Source organism: Macrobrachium nipponense, chromosome 31, assembly GCF_015104395.2.
Source record: "Macrobrachium nipponense isolate FS-2020 chromosome 31, ASM1510439v2, whole genome shotgun sequence".
Taxonomy (NCBI): Eukaryota; Metazoa; Arthropoda; class Malacostraca; order Decapoda; family Palaemonidae; genus Macrobrachium; species Macrobrachium nipponense.
The window spans coordinates 6,297,496-6,323,204 of record NC_061093.1 but is presented as its reverse complement, the minus strand read 5'-3'; the positions used below and the strand labels follow the sequence as shown (position 1 = coordinate 6,323,204).

The following is a 25,709-nucleotide window of genomic DNA, read 5'->3' as shown; positions in this document are numbered from 1 at the left end:
ACAAAACGAAGTTTCTGGTTAGATTACAACGCAAATTCCAAGAATCCAAAGAGACATTATCCAGTAATTTGATCAGAGAGAGAGAGAGAGAGAGAGGCGTCTTCCGACGCTCCAAGTTAAGGAGAGAAGTGTTCGTTTCGTTAAACGCGCCTCTGACTCATGCCAGTAAAGGTTTTGTTTTTTTGATACAAAATAATATAGCCCTTTAAAGATACGTTTACTTTTAATTAGTCTATATGATACGTAAATAGTAATCAACTGTTCTGTACCCCTCAAGATTGGCAAAATCGAAGTATCCAGAGAGACATTATCCAGTATAATTTGATCAGAGAGAGAGAGAGAGAGAGAGAGAGAGAGAGAGAGAGAGAGAGAGAGAGAGAGAGAGACGCCTTGGCAACAATGGTCTCGGGGATTGACGTAATGTTTATTTTCTGAACATATAGGACAGAGAAGTATTCGTTTCATTAAACGGCCTCTGACTCATGGCAGGAAATGTTTTTGTTGATACTAATATATAAGCCTATTTAAAGATACGTTTACATTTAATTAGTCTATATGATACGTAAATAGTAATCACTGTTCTGTAGCCCCTCAAGATTTGGCAAAATCACTACAGTTGTACATAATACTTTCAAGAATGTAGTGTCACCAGAGGATTACAATAGTTTTTTACCTTCAAGAACCAGCATTCTTTTATGAAAATAACTCCAGGTTGTACATAAAACTACAGGAACAACATGTAGTGTAACCAAAGGATTACAAGTAAGGTTTTTATAACTTTTTATTAAGTTTAAGACATATTTCCAAGCGTCGTTCCGGCTTACGACGATTTTCGGCTTACGGCGCGTCTCAAGAACGGAACCCCCGTCGTAACCCGTCGACTGCCTGTTATAACTAAAGTGTAAAAAATTGCCATGTTTTCACAGAAGTCAATGTCCTGTAAAAACTTGCGTGTACAACTACGTAATCTCATTTTTACTCAAGAAATGCTGTCGTAGTGGTTCACTGCAGAAGTAATTATCAGCCAAATTTTTTGGGTTTTTTTTCTGGGGGGGCTGGGGGGGGTGTCAAGGCCTACGACTATAGGTGATTGATCACCAAACCCAGCCATTACAACATTCATGGTTGAAATCGCCAATGTGTGACCCAGGCTTTAGTGACCAATTCTAAGATATAGCTTCAAATTGTCAAAATAGCTTCAAATCCCACCTTGACAAAGATTTTGAACCTTTAGAGTACAATGTAATGATAACCTTTCCATCCAAGTAATTTCAAGTGTACAAAGAATTTTTTTCATTCTTGTCTAGGTTAATTTCTTCAACTTTCACACTAGTCTCTTGGTATGGTTTGCTTCATAACATTCAAGATGTCAAGGCAAGAGAACAAAGGTACTTTCAGCATTCAGTACTGGTGTGAAAAGATGGTGGGAATGGAGTAAAATTAAGTCTCAAAAGTTGGTGCAGCCAAATATCCTTTTCTAATGGTTACAGTGTAACACATGTGGTGCAACAGCATTATCCCCTTATGGAGGATTTGGGTCTGATGATGTGTTTGTATTGTATCGGTTAATCTATTTTTTTTTATCTTGTACATACTATCGATATTTTGAAGACTGATTTTTACTGGATCATTATATTTTAGCTCATGTAGCTACTCTCGTAGACAGTTCTCTAGAAGTACATTTAGCACACTTAATGTTATATATTACATAAGTATATTATGATGTGCACACTCCTTACATCTTGCTTTGTGACTAACCCCAAGTTCCACTTGACTGTGTGATCAATTGAATCACAGTAAGCAAGTTCAGTAATAAGATTTTTTTTTTTCACAATCCTTATTTATTCCAATTTTACCATTGTAGGGTTTAGGTACATAGGTTTATTACTCTTAGTTTCTTAATGTTTAATAGGTGATCTCATACTTCAACCTTATTTTTTGCTTTTAACACTTATGTTTCCTAACTAGAATATTACATCAAAAGTTTCAGTGTTGCACATATCTGTCAAGACTAGCAAACATTTTGTTGTTGTATGTTTTTCACTGTGATATTTGGTTATCACTTTCTATTATTTTAACTTTTGTTAGCTCAAAAGATTTTCTAGTCTATTGGACACATCCAGACAATTGGTGAAATGCCCAAGGTGAAAGTAATTCCAATTCATTCAAGGTGGGTTCCCTACATTTCACAAGATTTGCAGCAATATATCTCTATTGAAATGCAGCTGCCCTAGCTCTGGCTGATCAGTCTGAATATGCACCCTAGCTTCAGTACCTCAAAAGGTCATTAATCCGTAAGATTGGGTGTCAAGGTTTATGCCACCTACCTCCATTAAATTTCAAGAGCAGAATATTCCATCATATGAATCACTTTAGTCTTTAAACTTTTGGTGGATAAGAAAATTAAAAAGGCAGACTACAATTTGCAAGTCACAGCTAAGCTTCTTGGCTGTCATCCTCTTAGCCCATAACTTTTAAGTACTACAGCCCCCACCCTCCCCTTACTAACACTGTTCTAATACCATCAAATAATTGTTTACACATTAGGGAAATTTTGGCCTTGTGCTTCAAGTTATCGGCATCATCATCATCATCCAATTTCAAAATGCTGCCAATATTATATTGTGAATCTTCACCCCCAAACACATTGATAGTTTGCAGTTGACAAGCTATATCAATCAAGAATGAATGTATAAAGTACTAGACATGCCCATCAGAGATCATTCAATATTTGTTATATTAGGTTAGTTTTAGTTGAAATTATTTTAAATAATACCCAAAGCTTTTTAATTTTCATATTCCTTTTTAATTTACATGTGTACATTACTTTTGCAGACATACATTCGCGCAACAAACATCAATGTGTTGATGTTGACTCGTCGGGGCATCCATGCAAGGAGAGATTGCTCTCCACACTTTATCACGGTTGTCAGGAAAAACTTGCTTTTTCCAGCTTCGAAGTAGTGAGTTTAGATCTGCATGACTTAAAAAATTACCTGACACAATATAACTTATCTAGAGTGTATTTAAATTATATATTTCCACTTATCAATAAAAAATAATACAAGCACCACAGTACTTTTAATGAACCTTTAGCATTTTAAAAAAATAACATGCAGGATTGGAAGCACAAAAATAAAACAATATTTTTAATCACAGATTTTTTTATAATGATTCAGCCTATTTGAAATAAATTTTTTTTACTTTAAAATAAAAAGTACAGCAGTTTTGAGAAATAAATTTTCTTATAAACTTTAAGCCACTATTCAATATGGCAAATTCCTTAAGTCATGATTTCATGCCATATTATTTAGATTTTTAAACAGCCTTGGGAAAATAAATAAAAAAAAAAATAAAATCAGCTGCTGGAAAGTCCTATGGGATGGCAGCACTGGCTGGTGGGCAATAAGCCCTAGCTGATTTTTTTTTTTTTTTTTTTTTTTTTTTTTTTATTTTTTTTTTTTTTTTTTTTTTTTTTTTTTTTTGTAGTTTTGTTTTGTTTGCCACTCACTCATGGCACTTCAGACCACTGGCGACTTGGAGACACAACCCGAAAGACACACATGCCACTTGTTGATTTGGGTTTTCCAAGATGAAGTGGCTACTGGGAGTTGTTTGGCTTCAAGCAGTAGATGCATCTTACTGGACAGCCTTGATGGAAGTGCAGTGATCACATAATTGGACCATTCCTCCTACACCACCAGTAACACTGTCCGTACATCCACCAACTGAGGAAGAAGGCCTGAAAAAATAAGTGATCTTTAGTATGGCAAAATAGTATACACATAAATGAACATGCACAAAGTTCGGATTATCACGTACCCCATCCATCCAATAACTATATGGTAAACTGTTCCTTCAATTTTAAAAAGTAGTTACTGTTCTTGACAAGATTTCCACTTTGTCACTATAACATTTGCAGTCTACACACACACATATATATGGGGTATGGGGTCCTTGAGATCAAAATAATCAGTTCCGAGGGCGGCCTTCATATCATGAGTTTTTCGTATCTTGAACCGCATTTTACATGTAAAATGCCTAATCCGTTCCAAGCCCTACAAAAACACCCCAGTATATTATATTTCCAGGCCTACAACACATGCTCTAGGCATACGACGCCGATCCACGGAAGAAATATGACTCCAAAAGGCAAATACTATACGTACTTGAGTAATATTCAACTGGATGTAATGTTCAACCCCATTTTTACTGCATATATAAGGACTTTAGCATATGTCCATTAGCAATAAGCCTAGCCTATGTTAGCAGTTGCTAACTGTAGCCTAGTCTATGATTCTGACATCTAAACCTAAGAAGCTAAAAGCTTAGAATATGCCAATAAAATGTATAAATAATCAGTATGTACTCATTTCAAATAAATATTAATTAATCATTAACTATAAAAAAAAAAAACCTTTACATTCAGCTCTTACGAATACCGAACAATCGCCAAGCAATCACTTTTCCTAGGACACAGTAAGCCATAATTTCATTAGTATCTCTCTTCAACTAATGAAACTACCAAACAGTATAATACCATTAATTTCTATTCTTTATTCTATCTTTACCTAATGGAGATACAGAGTTACTGACAGCTATAATGAAACACTATACGTAACATAATATTAAAACAGAAGAAGAATTCTAGAAATATGTATTGTTGGCTTCGATGATAGCAGTTTGATTTATTTTATATTTTATGATATCTAATTCACAATTTTTTTTTTATTAAAAATGTATTGCACGTACTCATTTCAAATAATTATTAAGTAACCATTAACTATAAAAAAAAAAAAAAAAACTTACGAGTACCGAACGATCGCCAAGCAATCACTTTTCCTAGTACACAGTAAGCCATAAATTTTCATTATCTCTCTTCAACTACTGAAACTACCAAACAGTATAATAACCATTCATTTCTATTCTTATTCAATCTTTACCTAATGTTTTTTTTATTAAATGTATTGCGTGAATAAGTTTTTCAATTTATAGCATCTTTTTTACCAATAGAACACACAGAGCACAAGGGGTAGATGCTGACCATAAGAGAGCAGATCTATGGGGTGACTAGCATCAGGAACCAATGGGAGCGGAGGATGGTGGCGAGTTTACTCAGTTGGCGGGCGCGAGTTTTAAAATTGTTCTCAGTGGTCTGGGACTTTACAACAACAACCTTTCGTAACTGGAACTATTTTCGTATGTAGAGCCAAAAAAATCTTCGTATTTGCTTTTGTATATAGATAGATAGATAGATAGATAGATAGATATATATATATATATAAATATCATTACACGCCCTTATTACTGGTTCATTTTCAAACTGACAGTAGCACCACATAAAACACCTAGGCTGTAGTATCAATAACTTATATAAAAATATCCCTGTCTATATTTTCTTTTAAATAGTACTGGTATGAAATATGCAAGGTCAATACTACTCTTTCACACTTCCAAAAACTCCACAAATCGCATTCTATGCTTACTTTAGAGACCACATATAACCAGCACTGTGCAGAAGGCTCCCCATTGAGTGTGGAATAATGACAGGCTGCACTGATTAGGGTGAAGAATATGTTATTATACCTTTGCTTGGCCAGGTAAGCTCGCTCATTATTGGGTTATGTTTAGGTTGTGAGCCGATTTTTTCCTTAATATTTGAGGGAAAGGAAAGTGATAATACACCAAGTGTTATTACCAAAAAACTAAAAACAAAACAAACAAACACAATTTTCACATAATGCCATTAATCATAAGATGCATTTATTTCCATAATGGAGATGTGAATCAAACCAAAATGTTGTACGAGGAAAAAAGAGACTATACCCGCATGCCTACCTGTTCTTGTTAAATTCTTTTTATTTCTTTATTTAAGCAAAGCCCATTCATCTTTTAAAGTCAAGCCTATACATCACAAGATGCCTAACTCGTCTTGGGTGGTTGGACAAAAACACACACACACACATATATTCATCCAAAAGTGATAAGGAATGAAGGTGAATTTCATCAGAAATCAGTACAATGTTCTGGGGTTGCATGACGATAGAAAATCTGGTACAATATCATCCAGTAGTTTGAAAACAAAAAATTAGAAGGGCACCAAGCGCTGGCTCCCGCAAAAAAATCATCCCAGTGACCACTGGGCCCCTACAAAATGATGTTCTTGCAAACTAGTAAACACGTCAAGCCAAGACAGGTACAGTTCAGATAAAATTTTTTTTTTAAATAATTTACTTTTTTTCATAAAAAATATTTCATTATAGTAAAATATACTTTAAGAATTGATGATGTAACTTTAAGGATAAAAAATTGATCAGAAACAAGAAAATGACTAATACTAGACACACACTTAGCTGTCCTTGGTCATTCCTCAGGTGGTGCGCTTGGAAAGCCAATAGTGTTAAAATTGGTTGGGAAAACATAATTTGGTCTTCATTAAGAGGTCATCATCAGATCATCCAGATCAGAGGACTAGCATTATTTCAATCAAGCTGCATATAGACATACACATGCTATGATTAGACACTTAAATGCAAAGTGGAGAAGGAGACAGGCCCCAATCTGCAGTTTCCTGTCAAGATGTTTTATCAGTTCAGTGCAGTGGGGGTCCCCGCCCCCTCGGTATTCGCATTTTTGAGATTCATGAACTTGCATATTCATGGATTTCCCTTTGGACTTATCTATTCACGGGGAAATTCGTGTATTATGCTACGAGAAATATCCATAAATTACAATACTTTCATATAAATTTTATTTCATTATTAAATGCACTTTTTGTGATTAAACTAATTAAACAACCAGGTATAAGCTTTTATTTTAAGTGGGTTTTTTATTAACTTTGAACTAACAAAATAGGCAGTTCTTACCGTTTTTTATAGGGGTTCTAAGTATTCACGGATTCTAGCTTTTCGCGGTGGGGTCTGGAACGCATCCCCCGCAAACAAGGGGTCCCATGTATCTCTAAAAAAAATTAACAATTCACTTTTTTCATTGGGCAATAATTTATTCATTAATTACTGTATTTTTCATCTTGTGTTTGTGGCTTCATACTGATTTTCATGATAAAATTATTTACAGCCTACTTTATAATGTAGTTATGCATCTATTAAGCTTGTTCCAGAGGGAGAATTGCACACCTATTGTGGTCAGTCCTGGACCAACCTGGAATAAGCCTAATAGATACAAAACTACATTTTAAGTACAGTATGCTCTATCATCCAAACATTTTATAGTAATATAAATTCCCAATAATCTTACATTGAGAGAGAGAGAGAGAGAGAGAGAGAGAGAGAGAGAGAGAGAGAGAGAGAGAGAGAGAGAGAGAGAGAGAGAGAGAAGAGAGCGCATAAACCTATTATGCTACTCCGGGCCTAACTTGGAATGAGCTTAATAGAACATTGCCACTCATTATCAGTACCCTGTAAATCACTTTTATCATAAAAATCTGTATTTAGTCATGAACACAAAATGTAAAAATACAGTAATTAGTGAATAAACAGTGTTGCTATACACACACAAAAAAAGCGAATTAGTGGTAATTTTTACATGTTTTATGACTTTAATTCTAGGAGGGAAAATGGCTTGTGTATACAGTAGAGAAATTGATTACTGTCAAATGTTCTGTAAGACAGATTTATTTAATTGGTATTAAACACTTTATGGGTATTTTGCCGTTTACATTATCTTAAAATGAGTAAATCACTGTTATAAGCATTTTAGAGGGCGTATATACTCAAGAGTAACATTTGTAAAATGGTATTAATCCAAGATTGATTCCTTAGATGTTTGGAATGATGGTTTGGGGTGTATTTTTGTTTGAAATAATATTAAATTGTTTTAGTATGATAATTTCAGTTTGTCAGCAGGACTATGTTAAGCTTGTAAACTATCCTGCCTAAATCTGAGGAGTGTAGATGGAAGATATATTGGCATTAGATTAGACACTAATAATTTATGGAGAAAAAATGAAGCAAAAGAAAAAACAAGTGATGTGCTATATCCTGAATTTTGTATCCGCCCCATATATCAATAAGAGTGCGACATTGTACGTAAGTTAAGGGGCACGTGGTTGAGAAGGATAACATGGTGTTTTTGCGAATGAAAAATCCAAGTCAGTGACTCCTTGAGTTGCCTAATAACAGTCAATTATTTTTTGGTGGGAACCATTGGATAAAGAATGAGTAATAAGTTTCCTTTGTTTAATAAGCATTATGTTGGTTAATAAGCATTATGTTGGGCTTTTCTATCCATTTCCCACATACGATAATTATGCTACCCGAAACATTCTATCTTTACGGGGACAAGAAGTTTAAGACTTTGCAATTGAGGTTTATCTGGCAACTTGAATGCACGATAAAAAAAACCAAGAAAATACTGCGAATATCAGTTTAGATATGGTCCATATAGAAATCTGCAAATATGAGAGTCGGCAAATGCAAATGATGGGGGGTTCTCTGTATCTCCAAACAAGAGATTAGGAGTAATAAATCTTGCACTACTCAAAGATGCTTCATGGCAAAATTTGACTGAAACAGGTTCTGTAGTCATTCACCAAATTCAAAACCCACAGAACTTTACAAAGGAGGCTGTCTTATTTTGATGTGTAATTACAAGTCTAAGGGATAATGAAAAACACAGCACACTGTCTGACAAGACTAGAGTAAACAAGAAAACATTGCAGAAAATGTTATTTTCTGGTTTGGACTTGGTTATTCACTAGTCTGTAACCTTTTAATTAAAGTTCTTTCAGGAGGTAAGTAAAACAAACCCTCCTTACTTCCAAAACAAAACCAAAATTCAGAGTAGAGTTAGAGGAACCTCTACCGACAGACGGTCTCTGTTGCACTACTTCGTGCCTGCACATTGTTACTTGTAAATTGTCAGATGGACTTCATCTGAAGAGTACTCTTAAAAATTACATTTGTATATAAAGTTTAGCTCCTATATATTCAGAAAGGGACAACATAGCACTCCACTGGATTAGTAATGTAGCTCCATTAAGTAGTAATAGTACTCTTGAGTTTAAAGCATTAAAATGTTACGACTTATAGACTATTACTGAAATACCAAAAACCATCCGAATTGTGTTAGTATATACTGCACGTTCACCCAAAGAGAAAGTAACAGTGGTGATGTGTGATACATAAGATTTCTATGGATATTGTTACCACCCCTAATTCTTATTACAATGTTGCTTGTTTAAAATATTTACTACACAAAATTGAACAAACTGTCATTGAGATACCTCCAGCCAATCAAGTTCTTCATAACAAAACAAAATAGCCCCAGATAAAATGTAAACGCCCACTGCAGTACTACCAAAATAGTCACAGTATGGCTTACCAATAGCCATACGCTGTTTATTGTATTTCCTGGAGCAAACTGTAAATGGTCAGAGGGGATTGTGGCTTCCTTGAAAGCACAGTGGCTACGGGATAGGTTCCTTAAGCCCTGTGTATCTACAATTCATGTACAGTCAAACCTCAGTTTTTGTATGCCTCTTTACGTAGACACTTTTCTACTAAATTTTGTCTGTCTCGGTTATCGTATGTCCCGGTTTTCATCCCTTGGAAACTCCATTTTGGGGCCCGCCGACGCGCCAAACAAAGCATCCCATCTTCGTTCGTGACCCATTCTACTTTATGTTTTGTTTGTTTTTGAGCGAGCTTTTTGTGTTTTTTTTTTTTTATTAGAGTGCAACTGCAATAAAAAGTGCAACTGCTAAATAAGCCATTATGGGGCCAAAAAAAGTTCCAAGTCCTTCCGTAGGAAAGGTCAAGAAACACTACAGAATTAAGAAAGAACTCGTAGCAAAGTGTTGGAGGAAGTTGCATGCTGATCTCAGTGAGAAAATGCCTACAGCAAGCATTGCTGTTAGTGAATTTAACACCAGCAGAAGCTGGTTTGAAAACAATTTCAGAAAAACAAATGGGCATACATAATGTGCCTACTTCAGGGATTAAAACATGTTTGCAGATTGAAAAAAAAAAAAAAACTTGTGGAGAATTATCATCCCAACAAAGAAGTTGTAATCTGTCTCTCCAACAAGTTTAATGACAAACACTGCTTAACTTCCGGCAAAATTTTATAGAAATGCCAGAAATAAATGTCTCTGGCCCATTTTGTTGTGCAACAAGGGTCAGTAACTCTAAAGATGGTGCTAGTGCAGTAAAAAACGAAGAGGAAAGTAACCTCAGATAGTGCCAGTAAAAAACAAAAGAGAAGTAACTTCGATAGGTCTTTGATGGAAAAAGAAAGATAACATATTAATAACTAGCCCAAGACAAAAGCTTACAATAACAAATGAATTAGTTTTCCAATACTTTACATAGAATGTTTCCTATCAATATCATTCTTAGGCAACCTGAAGGAATCACCGGTTTAAGATTTTTTTTTTTAATGTAATCAACAGAAGGCCAATATATCATACTAGCCACTTGGTGGCTTTGTTTGCTTTTTCATTCCAGCATTGTGCTTAGTAGACCAGAGCCAAGGAGTTAGAGAAATCAATTTTCATGAGGGAAATTCACTTTCGGGTAGATAGCTCAATAATTCTGTATACTGTCCCGACACCAGGCCTCATAGCCTAAATTCCACTAATCTCATACCATGTCCTACCCCTGAACCGTAACATTAAGCGAATTAAATAAATATTACAACTATACCTCCTCTGAACAAATATTTTTTGTTTTCTGCTGACTGCCATTGTGAAATTCAGTTATTTGAATGTTGGCAACTATAAACCGGTTGAACGTGTATTAAAGGCCCCTACCTGTCTCTTTGCATAACCTGATTTACAGTGACTTCTCTGACCGTTCTATCAATCATAGTTGGCGGAGACTGCAACGGCCACTTTCCGTAAATGTCTCTAACCTTTGCAAGGAGCTGTTACGTCTCCTTTTATCTTGTATTCATCAATTAAATAAGTTTGTCATGCATCTTGTCCCCCTCACTCATATCTTGCTCATTCTGCTCTTTGCTAATCCTCATGTTTCCCTTCTCGGTATTCCTGCAGCTTTTGACTTTTTTCCATGACCGAGGAATACAGAAATAATGAAACTAGAAAAGTATTTTCTTACAAAAGTCTTTGCAATTATCCTGTAGAGTATATGATATGTTTAGTTTTTGTAATTATCAGTTTAATGTTGTGGAAAGATCATATAAATGGCTTGGCATAGTTATGATTACAAAAATAACAAATGGAGGATCACATACTGCCAATACCTGTCTGTAGAGCTTTCTCTAACTCCACGCTGATATTTTTTGTTCAGGAAGTAAGGAGGTTTAGTTTTACCTACCTCCTGAAAGAATTTTAATAAAATGGTTACAGACTCATCATTAACCAAAGTCTCAACTGGAAGAAAAATAACATTTTTCTACAGTTTTCTTGTTCTCTCTAGTTTATTGTCATAAAGTGCACTTCATTTTCATTATCCCTTAGACTTGTAATATTGTTTATTTTTGAAACTAAACTTGTAAAACAAATTGGTTTTGTATTTATGGTATAGTCTTTGATTACCAATGAAAAATCAATTTAGTTTTAGTAGAATTACAGGCAGCCCCCTTTGTGAAGTTCTATGGGTTTTGAATTTGGCTGAATGAGTACAGAACCTGTTTCAGTCAATTTTACCACGAATTGTCCAAGTTAAACACTACATACTCAATAGTACGAGATGTATTACTCCTAATCTTAACTTCATGAGTCCTTATGGCCCCCTGGTGTAAAGATAGAGGGTTTCAGTGGATAAGCCATTACATCAAATATAACTCAGACCTCTCAAATTTATAATATGCCACCACTAAGCTCAAGTCATGACAACACATATCGGTGTATCTATCTAATTGTAGGGTGATTTTAACAGGTTGTTCAGGAGCCAGTTTCATTTGAGCTCTTCATATGACACGAGACTCGACTATAGTAATCTTGTAAGTCCCTTGAGGCTGTAAAATGGTATACATATGTTGAATTCACTCTATAACAAACCTCCTGCAGGCTTGCTATGAATACACTAAAACTGAATCATAGTAACAGACATGTTTGTTGTTCTGTGAGTTAAAGCCGCTGTGAATTAAGACAAAAGTAATTCACAGTTAATGACTGTGGCAAACTTCATCCTAACCCGCGTTTGGGTGGAAGTTGACAATGTATGGCTGAAGATGGAATAACATTTTTACTTTGCCTGTTAATTTTGAAATAGTGTAAAATAACTCCAATCTTTTTATATTTTTTTAGCACATTTCTTTGTAAATGAAGCCCATTATCGTGGGTCTACTATATACAGTGATTTACATAAAGAAAACGCAAGAGAAACATGGCTTATAATTTCTCCAGCCAATCACAACGTTGTTGCAATATGACAACACATTCATGTTGGAACAGGTAAACTACGACCTGCAGTGTTACCATGCAACATTCTACAATAAAAAAAACCCATGGGTGAAGGTAGCTGTGTTGAAATTCCTGGAGGGAATTGTACATGGATGCTCAAGGGACTAATACCTATGATTTTACTCAAAATATATTATGTACTTACCTAAGCTCTAGTCATTGAAGGATCGCTAAATTTGTCTTGGAATATGTAAAGATTGTTGGTGGCTGCAACTGCTATGATATTTTCATGTGGATGCCATGCCGTGTGTAATATCTTCTTATTGAAATCGAGGCAATCAACACTGATCTCATCCTTCTTCCGTTTTCCCGCAGTACAAACCTTTAATAAGTAATACTTAAAACTTACACAACAAACATTTGTAATACAATGGCTGACTATTGATTTAATAAAATCTTTAAATTAATTTTTCAAAGGCATTCTGGTTCTGTGTGTGGCATTCTATTTCGTAAACAACTACTGGGTAAGTGTCAAATTAAATAAAAGTGTCTGTCCAGTTCTCATGTATATCATAAAAGTCAAGATCAATCTACATAATTTCACTTTTTAAACTTATAAATTCATAAAAGAAACGCATAAATACATGCTATAAAAAATTGCACTATCTTTACTTTACCAATTCTTCTAAAAATGCTATATCGAACTACAATACCAATCACTTCATTGTCTTATTTTACTTAAATTATTCATAATTCACACTTATTTATAAATCAAGTTCAGTACTGATATATGGACAATCTAAGTAAATTTTTGGCAATTTATTTAGGGATGACAAAACTGCATGCATTTTACTATGGTTACAAAATGATTTAAAAAAAAAAAAAATTACATACCTTTCTTGTTTTAATAATGTTCTAGGTTTGGCTGTATCTCTTGATGCTTCCAGTGTAACATCTCTCTTAGTGGTTCTATCAAACATCCTAAAGAAGTTATTGTATGAGCCAGTCATGATGGCAGAATCATTTCCACTCCAACAACATTCAAACTTATCGAAAATGCAATCATTCTCATATAGCGAACATAGTTTGGAGCGAAGATATTCATGCACCTGTGAAAAGAAGTAAGTCTATCTTAGTTTTACAAGACCACTGGTTTCTTAAGCAATGGGACCTACAGCTTATTGTGGAATCCAAACCACATATATCGAGAAATGAATTTCTAATCCACAGAAATAAATTCCTCTAATTCCTCTCTGGGCGGTTGCAGGAAGTGAACTCTACCAGACTGACAGCCAAGCGTGGAACCCACTCGTCCAGTGAGGAACTGAATTATAAAGAAAAAGTACACAAATACAAACTACCACATCATACACTGCAATAAAGATGATATACCAAAATATTTTTCATAACAAAAAACTCTTCATACAAACCCACCAATCATAACATGAACCACTTCCATGATAGAAATCCCACAATTGCATAACCAGTGCACAAGGAAATATGAAGCCCCAACTGAGCATACAGACCCTCATATAACATTCCTCACAATCCCTCATTCTGAATATACATATTAGAATGCAACAGATTGAGGTGGAGATATATTGTTTGTATGGTGTTTTTACGTTGCATGGAACCAGTGGTTATTCAGCCAGTTTTTATTGGTTGTTTTGTAATTGAAAATCAACACAGAATAAGTAAACATATAGTATATTTTGACAATTGTGTCATTAAAAAACAAAAATTTACCAATGGACACTAGTGAAATGTTCAAAATAAACTACTACAATTCATACATATATTCTGTGAATATTCCGTTTGACATATTATTCACAACATAAAATCATCCTACCAGTGGGCCGACTCCCTTAAATTCAACCAGGCATTGTCATCCATTTTGATGGCTCGTATGTAGTTTTTATTATGGGCATGCACGCAGATGTCTCTCATTGGGGAAAATCTCAGTCTAGTCTATAGTTGGGATAGGTGCATTTATCCTAATTGGAATTGGCAGTCTTGATGACAATTGGCTATCTTGCTTGCCTTAAACACGGTGGTGGGCTACATGTCTAAGGATACTGATATTTTCTCCTAAGCTAGCTTTTTTGCAAAATAAAAAGCTAGTTTTCACAACTTTAGCAAGATGCACTTTACTTACATGGGGCCTCTAGCTGATCATCAAGCCTACTCTAGTCCAGTATCCTACAGGCCATACCTTGGGGCAGCTCTTTAATCATTCATTCACTGACAATTCAGGCAAAAATAATGACATGCCTTTATATAAAGTAAAACAGGCTATATTTTTATAACAATGACTAATGGTTTTATATAACGTAAAGCAGGCATATTTTTTAACAAGTTTTGACATACAAACTAATTAATCATACAAGGGTTAGCCTCCTTTCAGCCCCTCAAATTTTGCTTAAAACTTAGTAGTAATTAAAGCAAAAATTACTAACAACTTCATATATAAATTAATTAACCCCCCCAAAGCTGTGCTAAAAACATTTGCAACATCCCAGACTGCGGGAACCTGGGGGGGGGGGGGGGGTGGGGGGGGGGGGGGGGGGGTGGCGGCGGCCTGGATACATAAATGGTGTATGGAGACAAAAAAAAAAAAAAAAAAAAAAAAAAAAAAAAAAGAGGGGGGGGGTGGGGGGGGGTTTGCCTGGATACATAAATGGTGTAAAAATAAAAAATCTCCCTACCTTCTACTAAATAACTATTTACAACCCCTTGTGGGGCCTGTTGTACAAGACCCTCATAATTTTTCATAAAGTTATACGTTTTTTTCCAAACAATAATTTTATTTTGTAAAATTATAATTGTAACTCTCACAATAAAATAACAGAATATATGTTATAGAATAGTACGGTGGGAAATCGCTTAGTCGTGGATCAGCAATCCGGAATCAGTCATTCACAGGTTTTTTTCTTGGACCTCTTCTCGTGCTATTCACTGGTATGAATCGCAGCATCGGGGACAAACGTGTTGCGTATGTGATGTTTATCGGTAGGCTAAGCCTCGCCGCGGTCCGATAATCACCAACATACATGAAATGGCTCACATTATGATATTAACTGACAATAAGGGTGGGTAACAAAACCATTCTCACCTTATATATTTTTGGCATATCTTCATAATAATAGCCTATTCAAGGTATATATGACATTCATTGGTCGGCTAAGCCTAGTTTGCAGTGCGATAACCACCCCCCAACATACATGAACAGATTCACATTATGATATTAAACTGACAATAATCGTAATAAAACCATTCTCACCTTATATATTACAGGCATATCTCTGAATTAAGCAACTAAAAACAGTGATGATATTGTAAAACAAAATCAGTTGATTATTTTAAGAATGTAAACAAAACCAGAATGCAAATGTTAGATTGCTATGTTCATATCATAATACTATATGGTAATAATACATGCAATATGATTAGACACAGTAAAACAACAGTGTTATTAAAATGATCATTATTCTCAATACAAAACTATTATTCAACTTTTTGCTAATGGATATCTGTCAATGTTACAACCTTATCATGTATATAGAGAGAGAGAGAGAGAGAGAGAGAGAGAGAGAGAGAGAGAGAGAGAGAGAGAGAGAGAGAGAGAGAGAGAGAGAGAGAGAGAGAGCTGACATCACTATCAAGTGTTTATTGAGTTGTTGAGTTCAAGTTGTTAGCTAGCTTTTCATTTTCTTGAGTAATTAGCAAGAAAATCTCCAATCTAGCATCTGGCAGGAAAACTTGCATTTGTTTTCAAATACATCTAGCATACATATTTTTGCCATCATATCTTTGTGATGTCAAGTTGAATATTTCTTATATTCTACTATGTTTGATATATCATGTTAAGAAAAAAGAACAAAATTGTGTTAGAAAAATGTTTGAATCGAAAAGAGAGCAATCGGTTGAAATTGTGTATAACGTGAATTTTTAAGCACTTTAAGGAGCAAAATCTAGCAAGCAATTGCCTTTCCCATTTGGCAACACTGGCCTACCCACATTTTATGTTGTTATTGAAGTCGTGTTCGTCGCGTTCTTCAAATTGTACCCATATAAATGAGTTATGTGGCATCCAAAAGCCCTGATTCTTTTACTCTTATGGGAAAGAAGCCTAAACATCAGATGAAGGTTATTAACGTGTAAAATCTTAACAAGTGTTGTGAAGAAGGGAAGAGATGTTTTGCGAATGATGCTGGTAGCATTATCTTTAATTTTTAATCCGATTGCACGCAAATCATCACCATCTTTATCAACATAGATCGTTGGTGATTACTCATATGATTTACACAATGTTGATATTTCTCTTACCTCTCTCTCTCTCTTTCCTTATAAAAGAAAGAGGCCCACGATACGTAATAGGACATGCGTATGTAGGCTTCTAGCTGTAATCCATAGGCTAGTAGGGTACATATGTACAGTAGTACGTGTACTAAATATATTTTTAAGACTAATGTAAAATAACTTTGAAACTGTCTTGAATTTAGTTTAAGGTGATAGTTTGAAGACATATTTGGTGTTTGAACTAAAGTAGCAGTTATAAACATTGGAATAGTGGTCTTGGGTGGGTTAACTATTAAAGTAGGAAAGTTTAAGAAATTGTTGAGGGGGTACCAGGATAACACAGGATATTTACTTAACACAGGGGGTTCTGGGCCCTATCCCCCCCACGATTATTGAGGCCCTACTGTATTTACGTAAATTTACTGATCGAAGACCTCAATGACTTTTTTGGTTCATACATTTTTTTTAATTCCTTATACTTTTCTTTGCATAATTACAATTATCACTGACATACAATCATGAAAGATAAGAACTAAAACCGACAGCAACCCCTGGGTATACTTATGAGCAAATACAAGCAGTCGCAGGTTAGCAGTGTGAGTCCCATTCTTGTGAGGTGTTGAATAAGCGAAAACCGCCATTAACTGAAAACTCATGTGAGTTATGGTGCCGATAATCCGGTTAATGGCGTGGTAACCAGAAACTGTGTTACGGCACCATAAATCGTTGATTTTAAGGCACTAATCGGATTGCCATTAACCGTCCACCAATAACCGAGGACTGCCTGTATATAAAAGACGTCATGTGGGGAGTGAGAAGCACATTGCCCCTTTGAAGTAAAGTCCAAAACTGAATCATGAAATGCTTAAAATCAGTGATGAGCCATCTAAAAGTTGCCACTAATAAATTCATGGGCTACTGAAGTAATGGAACCTCTTTCTGCCCAATTTCTCTAAACTGATGGTGAAATAATGATCCTCACCAAGAGGTAATCTGTCCACCACTCAAAACCTGTTGTTACTCAATATAAGGGTTAAAACAAGCTACATTTTATAAGTTTTGGCATACAAACTAATTAATCTACAGGGATTACCTCTCTCAGCCCCTCAAGTTTCCTTCTTTTTCATTTCACAGAGAAGTTAAAAGGAATTGGAGATGGTGTCAATATGCTGTAAACAACAAAAGATGGAACTTCTGGATCTCAACTTTTTGACAGAGTATGGCATCAGAGAAATGGGACATATGTATTATACTTAATAGTTTGTATGATAGAAAAAAATATACTTTGGAAAAGTAAAATTCTGTGGATGTGAAAACATCATTACTAGGACAAAAGAATTTTGGGAGCCAAGAGAAGATTTTCAAAACCTTTGGACTATTAAATGCTTTCAACACATAACACAGATATTTGAAGTTTCATGTCATGTGCTTTCTGAATGGCATGCCTTTTTGGGAGCGTCACTACTATAAAAAAAGTATGAATGAACATCAAATGAATTTCAATTAATGGAGTAAAAGCCTACTTACCGGATAAGTTTCAATGGTTTAGTTTCCATGTGAAGATCCCAAACTTTAACAGACAAGTAATCTCGTGAAATCATATAGCGACCACTGTTAGAAAACTTAAACATCACTAATAGAGGATAGTATTTCACTGAAGAAACTACGGCTCGTCGGATCCTGCGGGCTCCTCAAACACTGGAAGAAAATGTCCATATAAACGGAAACTGGAAGAATATCAAACATGATGGCAAAATGGGATGGCAAGAAAGAAGTCACAAATTGACAGGACAAAATTCTTCAATTACAAATCTTTTTATTCTAACACCTATCTGCTATAAGATTTTTTTTTTATCCTCAAAACCCACCTCCAGTCATTTAAAAATTTTGTTGTGGTGTGATTCAGTTTCATCTTTTATTGAATGAAAATTTTCATCTAGGTTCTTGTTGCTTCTAGTGTTGGCAAAAACATGTAACTTATTTTCTTTGAGCTTATGAATCTTTTATATTAACTTTAATATAGCTGGCTTTGTGACTGGTCAAATGTCGCTTTTATTCTACAATTTTGAAATACTTCTTTCTGTATACAAGTTTTGTTGAAGTTGAAGATGCCAACACATTTTTCCACGATACTATTACTCTTCTGTTTAAATTTTCTAAAATTTGTAATTTGTTGATCAGTTTATCAATTACAATTAATATCTAATCCCTTTACACTGGTTCTTGAAGCTTGTGATTTAACAATTTTTTATATGTATATATATATATATTTTTATCCTAAGCTGTTTCTCCACATGGATTTCCCCTACGAAATGCAAAAAAAATTATTTTCCTAACTCACATGACTTCAGCAAACTTACTCTTAGAGTGACTATCACAGAGAGCGGCCTGTCGCATGTCGCACAGCCGAATGGTTCCTTTGCTGCTAGAATAAACAAACACATTGCAGTCATGGGGATGGAATTCTGCTGCAGTGATTACCTCTGTCAGCTCTTCCATATTTGTAGGTTTGATATCAACTATGTTTGAAGGACTGAAAACAAAAAACAAAAATTATACATAAACTTTAAATTCTAAGCTACTTACACAAATTTATGTCATTGTGAAAATTGTTATGCTAAGACATTTCTGTGAGGTTGGGAGATAAATTTTATGAACTAATGTTTTGCACACCATGAAATTTTTGGATCGTTAATTGAAAAGATTGACCATCAGTTTCACTAAAAAAAAAAAAATCAGTTGCCCATGTAATTTTGTGATGGTAACATTTATGTAACATACTTCTAACAATACTGCCACTCGATTTTTTCTTGATAAAACAGTATTGTGACCTGGTAATTATCATCTTTCCGCACAACAAAAGTTTACAGTACCATGACATTAGGAAAATTACTGATAGTAGAACGCTGTTAAAACAAGTTTCTTCTCACAAACTCATCAATTATATATGTAAACTAACTTGTCCTGATTCTTCTCTGTTCACAAATAATCTTTCATCTACCAGATAGAAGTTAGTTTCACCACTTGCTCAAACAAAAATCTTTTGGTTCGTCTCAATTACTTATCAACTACAGAAGCAGCAAGCTCTGGAAAAGAACTCCTCCATCACAACCCAATAATTATTGCAGTGTAATTAAGTGAAGGAAGGGGATAGCCTTTGATCAGTCTTTGTTAGGCAACCCTAAAAACTACTTGGCTCACTTGATCATACTCCTAGCCTACCTTAAGCAAACAAAAATTAACTTTAGCCTAAATCTACCCTATACATACATTTAATAAAATCTATAACTGCTTATATACCACTTAACGGTTTTTTTTGGTAATAAATATCGCTCATGCTACAGAAAAATTAAAGATGGAAGTATACAGGTGCCACCCAGCGATTACGGCGCAATCGCTAATGGCGAATCGGTTTTACAGCTGTCGTAAAAAATATTCATTATAAAAATAAGATATTTTTAAGGTATTTTTACGGGCACAATTTTCGGTTAGCACCGCCAGCCGCTGTTATGTCTAACGAGTACATACATTTGTAGAAAAACCGTTCAGACCATAAGGTTACGCAAATGATTATTAAAATTTTTTATTGAGAGTTATTACATGGGTATTAGAGTAACTATAGCCACTGACCTGTTCTATGCTGAAAATAGTTTAAATCTCATCTACTCCAACTAGGAACTGAAGGAAGTTGTGAATTTTGATAGACCAAGCACTGATAGAAAGCAAGCCATTCTGAAACTATTGGCAGAAAAGTTGTATTGACCAACTTGCCAGAAATAACCTTGAGCAGGATATGGACAAGTGGCTATGAGTTACAGTCAGACAACATAATACTCTTTATTTTTGTTACAAATGTGCAATAAAAGATGGAAATGTTATCGCCATTTTAATGGTTTTGGGGTTCCTACAGTTTGTAAGGGTCTAGTAAGTTAGTTTTTATGCCAAATAATTATAAAGAATTATACAGATATACAAGTCATTAAATGAGCATCTTGCTGACAGCCTTGATCTTGCTCAAGCCTGCATTTTTAACTACTAGATAATTTGGGCCAAGCAATGTCCTGATGTTAATCCAATTAAAAGTCTACAGCAAGATTATAAAATGAATTTGCAGGGCAAAGACATCTGTTCAATTCCCAAGCTTCAGGTATCCTAAGAATTCTTTTGTGTTTAAAAAAAAAACTAAAACCCAGAATTTAAGCGCGAGAGGATAATGAGATACAATCTATGGGTGAAAAGTAAATTCAACTTAAGCAAATAGACATGTATACAGTGCTTTATGAAGAGGCCCCCAAAAACTTCTAAAATTTTCCTGCCAAATATCTAATGAAAAAAAGATTGAAGTACCAAATGCACCTGATACTGATCTTCATATCTTGACAGTGAATTAAATTCCAAAGTGAAAACATCACTAATCAAGAGACCAATTCTCATCATCAAAATACAAAACTGAGGGCGAGGGGAAAGAATACTGCAATTACACCTATTAATATCTAGTGATGCTGAACAACAAAATACAATTTTTTTTTTTTTTCTGTATTAACCATGAGAGCCCTGTTAAAAAACCAATATGCAGGGCCCCAAGGCAGGTAACTTTGAGGGTCAGCCAATTTGTTCACCTTCCAAGTTAAAAATTGACTTTACAACCACTTGTGTTTGTTTTTTTTTTTTTTTAACCACATTACAAAAAATTGTGCTGTATTAACCATTACAATAACCGGTGAGAGAGAGAGAGAGATGGAGAGAGAGATGAGAGAGAGAGAGAGACCAAAGCTAAGCTCCTGAGCTGCCAGTCTCTCATCTTGACCAGTCTAAAAGTTGCCAATTACTGAATTTATGAGGTATAGAAGTAAATGGCATCTCTTTTTCACCCAATTCCCTCCCCATCGATGGCATGTAATATTGTTTTACTCGCCACACGGAGTGAATCCGTCCCCAACCACCCCAAACCTGCTATTTACTACTTATGTGAGGGTGTTCGTCTATTAAGGGTTTAATAACACAAAAAAAACGTTTTTTATGCACATTTGTTGTGTATTGCCTTCATTGTATGCAACAGATCTGGTTTGCTCCATCTAAATAATGCAGTGCCACTGATATCTTCATTGCATTCATTCTTAACTGACCATGTCATATAGTGAGGAAGGCTTGAATATCAAATTTACGAAACATTTTTCATTCCACCCCATTAATCAAACACTGTTGGCAATGAAATTTCAACCTGACAGGAAAATAGTGATGATGTGAGAGAGAGCAGTAAAGACGAGGCAGGTCAAGAGTCATTCCCCTTCAACATAATTCATCAATGCAGAGCAAAAGTGTTTGATTGGGAAGCAGTTCACTGGAAATCCACAGTAAAGCAGTGATCCCGTGCTCCAAAGGAACTTATCTGAAAAAAGGCAGGGGGTACTTGACAGTCTTCACCTGTGAAGATAGGGACTGTACAGACTATGGGTACCACCCCTCCACATGTGGTTAACATAATATTGTTGTTCCAGGGAGCTAGTTCTCTTGTTGAACACCTATGGGGAGTTCTCACAGGTCCTGGGACCATTCTGCCTTTGGCGTCTAGGGGGCTACCAGGGTACTCTTGAATTCTGAGACTGCATCCTTGTTCTTATCTGACGATTAGATAAAACGGAGGAAATGCACATAAACCCAGATTGTCCCACAGATTTGTAGAGCATTTTCTGCTAACTGCTTCTGTGTCCCAGACTACTGAACAATATACCTCCTACTTCTTTGTGTATCTGTTGAGAACAGGTATATGGCTGGCCTTTCTCACAAGATAAAACATGGCCTACAATTTCCTGATGTAAAGGCCACTCTGTTTCCAGAATCTGGTCCCTGCACTACTTGTCCACTATTACTTTCTTTTCCACAGAATATGTCTGGCCCAGATGTCCCCTCAAGTTCTCAGCAACCCACTGATTAAATTCAACTGTCATAAGGTGTAACTGTCAGATACCAGTTCTCCTTGTTTATTTACATATGCCTAGTACTGTAGGTGTTGTCCGACATCAACACTACTGAGCCCGCCCCTTTACCCTCTCCTGGAAACTCCTGTCCATGCTAGAATTGCTTCTTTAGTTCTAGCACTTTTACATGAGTTCTGCTGTCCTTCCGACTCCATTTTCCTGAATCATCAACTCTCAATGTGAGCGCCCCAACCTTCGAGCCCGAGAACAGAACATCTGGAGAGGGATGTTGAAGGAGTACTCCTACTGTCAGATTGCTGTCATGCAACACCAACACAGTAGATCTTTCCTCACCTCTTTCATCCTCCATTGTAAAGACCGAAGGTGTATCTGCTGTGTGGAACTAACTTCTCCAAGGGACTAAAGTTTCATAGAAATACTTGCCATTGATTTGCTGGTTGTGTTTTTCTTTTCCCCAGGAAGGAATTCACTACTATTTTGCATTTCTCTATCCTCTGATCTGAAGGGAAAGCTTTGGCCTTTACTTGTGTCTATAATCATCCCTAAGTACACCAGCCTCTTTACTGGGATCCAAACTTCTTGACTTTTCCCCGATTTATCACAATACCTAGTCTGTCACAAAAACTGGAGGAGATTTCTGTCCTGAAGTAAATTTCTTTCTGGGACTGCTATCACCAGCCAATCGTCCCTGGTACCTTGTTAATCTGATTCCTTGAGCATGGGGCCCCATGTCAACACGACAATTTTGAAAAAAAAAATTTACTCTTGTATATACTTGAGAGACACTAATCAATCCCAAAAACAGAATTCTTTGAATTGAAAAACCTTCTCTGCCAGACTGAAGCAGAGTAACTTCCTGAAAGAATGATGAATTAGAATCTGGAAGTATACATCCTCCAGCTACTATCAGCATAAATCATTATCCCCAACTTTTACTAGAACTTTCCTTGGGGGTCTCCCATTTTGACCTCATCCTCATGAAAAAAAAAACAACAGTCCTACGATAGTAAATAGCACTGCAGAAAACTGAAAATAAGGGTGGGAATGAATAAAGCCACAAGGACAAGAGAAAAAGATAGAAAAGTCCCTCAGAGTGGCAGTTTAATGCACAATCTATTCAGAAACAAAGTAGCTCTCTTCAAAGCATTGATGCAAGTGAAGAATTACACATAACAAATATCACGAAACATGGAGGACAAGAGGCAAAAAAGTGACTTGAAACGAGAGTACCAAAATAGCAGGATATAACTCTGCATAATAATGGATGATTTCAAAGCAGCAGTACACTGGGAAAACTTAGAAGGAAAGACTTCTAGATTTTGTAAAAAAATGAATTCCTCCACCAAGGGTAGTACAAACCTACTAGAGGAAACATCTAGACATGTCCTATCAACAGAAGATAACTACTGACCATTTCAAGGCCTGCGGTGCATAGGTTTTTCTTAAATATCTTTTTAAATATCAGCTGTATCTTCTTGAAATTTTGTCCCAACATGTTTTAGACCTTCCGCTAATGTATGCAATGTAACAAAAGTTATCTAAAATTATTAAGAATGGCACTTTACTCTTGAACATTTTTTTTTTTTTTTCCGTTAGGAAAGACGGCCCGCCCCCCCCGCCCAACTTCTTTCTCTCCGTTAACAAAATATGAATGAAAGTGTATCGTACTACGATTATGACGTATAGTGTTTTAACATTTTTAAATTACTTTATGGATTATTGTTAAATGTATCCAAATTAGCTTATGCAATAAAGGTTATTTGTGTTCATTATTTTGGGAGATTATTATTGACCTCATTGGTTTATTTTAGAGTATATATATACTGAAAATATACCGCTGAAAATTAGAGGGGCAGTAGTTACAATTAAGCTGTTCAGGTATATATTGTCCGTCCGGGCTTCCACCCCCGCCCATCTTGAACTCAGTGCCATCGCGGCAGGTATGGGCGCATATTGAAGCTCAGGATCCATACAGACTGTATGGATCCTGATGAAGCTATATGTACGTTTCATCGTTACGGCATTTCACCCAGGGCAGACCTAAAGGCCAGATTGGAGGAAGCAAGGCTTGCTGTCACTAACAGGTGTGGGGAAGGACTGTCCAACGAAGTCAAGCTTCGAGAAACGAATACTTGGCTTGGCTTACTGACAACGTCCACCGGACTCCGGGATTTGCATAGATCCAATCGTTGTCAAACGTCGCCAGTGATGACGGGTGACGATCTGTTTTTTAGACAGGATGGGGAGTGAGCTGAAATATCCTTGTACGTGTGTATATATAGTCCTGTATTAATTAGTTTTTGATATATTTATCCACCAGGTTTTTTATTTTGTATGTCTATGCTTGGTTTTCATGGGTTACTGCAAAACTTACTTCAAAATCTGTAAAATTTCTGTATATATGTACCTACTTTATTTGATATATATAATAAAATAATGTTATATAGTGACCTTACTTTTAAATAAACTATGATCTGTTTTTTTTTTCTGCCATATTAATATCTAAAGTTGCCACTACCACACCATTCTCATGGAAATAGATAAGAACGTACCATGATAAAAAAAATAAAAAAAATACAAATGGCTTTATGAATTGTAATCAGTAATAATATGGTAGTTCGTACATTTTAAAACGTAAAATAAACATATGGTAGTACACTATTCCATCCATAAGTATCAGACAGAGTAAGGAAAGAGAGGGAGTGGCGGGGCTTCTTTCCTAACTCTTTGGCTAAGCCAAACGACAGGTGTTCGTATATTTACAACTAATACTGAGGAAATTGAAAATTTCCTAAGTAAATGCCTTAATTTTAATTCAGTGTACTTAATTATAAATCCCCAATATATAGCGGAAGGTGTAAAACATGTTTGTGCCAAAATTTTAAAAAAGAATATTTAAGAAAACCCTATGCATCGCAGGGCTGGAAATGGTCAGTATTGTCTGACTTTCAGTAGGTGCAAAGCAACCATAAAATTTAATACATTTCACATTAATATTCAAAATGAAAAAGAGAAGACGATAATAAAGAAAGATTAGACTACTGTCGAGGGGAGACCTAAATAAAATAAAAAGAAGTGTGTCAAAATCTACAGTAAGACCAAAACACAGACAAACAATTTCTTTTGGGAAGCCTTTCTTGATT

At 35.4% G+C, this 25,709-nt stretch overlaps 1 protein-coding gene and 1 long non-coding RNA gene across 2 annotated transcripts in view; one reads left to right on the top strand and one right to left on the bottom strand.

The window, feature by feature from the left end:
* LOC135206610 (RWD domain-containing protein 3-like) overlaps window positions 1–25,709 on the top strand; it is a gene marked incomplete at its 5' end in the record, with an annotated part of 162,581 nt that overhangs the window by 112,747 nt on the left and 24,125 nt on the right.
* Window positions 3,147–19,148, bottom strand: LOC135206611 (uncharacterized). Its single transcript, XR_010312800.1, has 4 exons — window positions 18,988–19,148; window positions 18,155–18,325; window positions 12,534–13,437; window positions 3,147–3,742 (listed from the first exon to the last, which is right to left on the bottom strand). It is a non-coding gene; the product is annotated as an uncharacterized LOC135206611 (long non-coding RNA).